The sequence below is a fragment of the Chiloscyllium plagiosum genome, unplaced genomic scaffold, assembly GCF_004010195.1.
Source record: "Chiloscyllium plagiosum isolate BGI_BamShark_2017 unplaced genomic scaffold, ASM401019v2 scaf_23665, whole genome shotgun sequence".
Taxonomy (NCBI): Eukaryota; Metazoa; Chordata; class Chondrichthyes; order Orectolobiformes; family Hemiscylliidae; genus Chiloscyllium; species Chiloscyllium plagiosum.
In genome coordinates this window covers 1-1,929 of record NW_025174637.1, presented here as the reverse complement: position 1 = coordinate 1,929, position 1,929 = coordinate 1, and the positions used below count along the sequence as shown (strand labels likewise).

Genomic DNA, 1,929 nt, shown 5'->3' with positions numbered 1-1,929 from the left:
TTTCATCTTAGGCTTTTCTCCTCCCTCATGGAGATGGCCAAAACTCTGACACTTTACTCTTGAGGTTTTGTCCCGACTGTCCCATCCAGAACTGGGACAGTGTGAGATGTCAAAGGAGACAAGCGCTGGGGATGACCCCTCATGGGAAGCTGAGAATTGATTCCTGAGAGCAGGAGATGTGGGGCAGGATCAGTGAGAGGTCAGGGGAGATTGCAGAGCGGGTCAGAGAGCTGATGGAAAGAAGGTGCTTGTTTCAAAAGACGTCAGTCACCCAACATGGGCCTTGGAGCCACATCCCTGAGATCCAGGCTCTCTCACATTGTCACCAACTGAACCAGCCTGAGGTGATGCTGGGTGCTACCTCACCAGTTGCTGTCGTGAGGTAGTTCAACAGCCATCATTTCGGGCATTTTTAAAACAAATCTCGCTGATGTTGGAAATGCTGTAATAGAATCAACTCATTGATCCCGACCCTCCTGCAAATGAAGTGTTTGCACTCACCAATGTGGGCTTCTTCTTGTATTAATCGAGGAGTCTATTCTGCCCATTTACAGCTGTAGTCTGTGCTGGCGGAAGGGGGGGAAGGGGTTTTCGCTGAGGGGTTAGATAAGTGGGAATGGACAACAACATGAGCCAGTGGGAGGTGTGCAAAGGCAGCGCTGAGTGAGTGAGAAGCTGCCTTAATGTGTGTCTGTGTGAGTATGTGTGACTGTGTGTGTGTGAGAGACTGTGTGTGGTGCCCAGGTCAATGTACGTGCACAGGGGCCCACTAGTGGCCTGGATGGGAAAGGCTCTTTGCTCAGGTCTCCAGGGGCTCTGCTGCAAGACTTGATTGGCGAGACGGGGTCCTTCAGGGCAGAGGGGGGACAAAGCATCATTGTTTGAGTATATTTGTACCGGAGGGGGGCTGACAAAGCAACAGGCTGGAATGTGGGTGAGTGAGAGAGTTTGATTGAAGTCTGTGTGAACAGAGAGGTGTGTGCAGACACTGACTGGACTGAGCCTTCGTGTGAACATTGACAACGGAATGGGGCGAGGTTAGTATGGGTCAGGCTGGCCGAGCGGTCTCAGGTGCTGATTTAAGTTGCAGCTTGTTTTTGAACTGACGGTTTGAGTCTCACTCCTGATTGTGTAGGTTTAATTTTTTATAACTCATAAACGAATTGGAGTGTGAGCTTGTGATAAAATTGACGCCCACCCCAAACCCCCCAACCCCCAAGGCACCTGCTGCTGGGGAGTCAGACTCGCTTCCCCTGCCCCAGGCGGTTTTACAGAGCCGCAGGTTACTGTTTGTTTCCGTGAGTGTGTGCAGCCTCTGTGTGTACGGCCCAGACCCTCACCCAGTGTCGACTGTAAAGCCAGCAGCACTGGGTCATGGAGCTCTCAGTGAAGCGAGCGGCTGCAGAGAGAGAGTGTGTGTGTCGCTGCACTCCATCAGACTGCAGGGAAAATTTAGGAGAAAGTGAGGACTGCAGATGCTGGAGGTCAGAGTGGAAGTGTGTGGTGCTGGAAAAGCACAGCCGGTCAGGCAGCGTCCGAGGAGCAGGAGAGTCGACGTTTCGGGAAGCCCTTCATCAGGAACCCGGGAGTATTGAGCCTCCTGATTGAGTGAAAGATCAGGGCGCGTCCAAATGGGAGAGAGCTGATCGGAAGTGGGTGTGGAGTTTTAAAAGCGCAGCACATAGCCCAAATTGGGGCTCGAACCCACGACCCTGAGATTAAGAGTCTCATGCTCTACCGCCTGAGCTAGCCGGGCACTCCACGTGCGTGCTGTTGCAGCTACTGCTTTGGGTGGGGGGGATTTAGCAATTCGCTCCCTCCCGGACACTGGGTGGGGGGGATTTAGCAATTCGCTCCCTCCCGGACACTCTCTGCAAACACACACATCCACAGAGAGAAAGAGTGACTCTCAGAGTCTGAGTCGACATA

The 1,929-nt window shown here is 52.9% G+C and overlaps 1 non-coding gene across 1 annotated transcript; it reads right to left on the bottom strand.

Annotated features, from left to right (window-relative positions):
- Positions 1 to 1,683: 1,683 nt before the first annotated feature.
- On the bottom strand, positions 1,684 to 1,756 carry trnak-cuu. The gene has a single exon. It is a non-coding gene; the product is annotated as a tRNA-Lys (tRNA).
- Between the last annotated feature and the right edge of the window lie 173 nt (positions 1,757 to 1,929).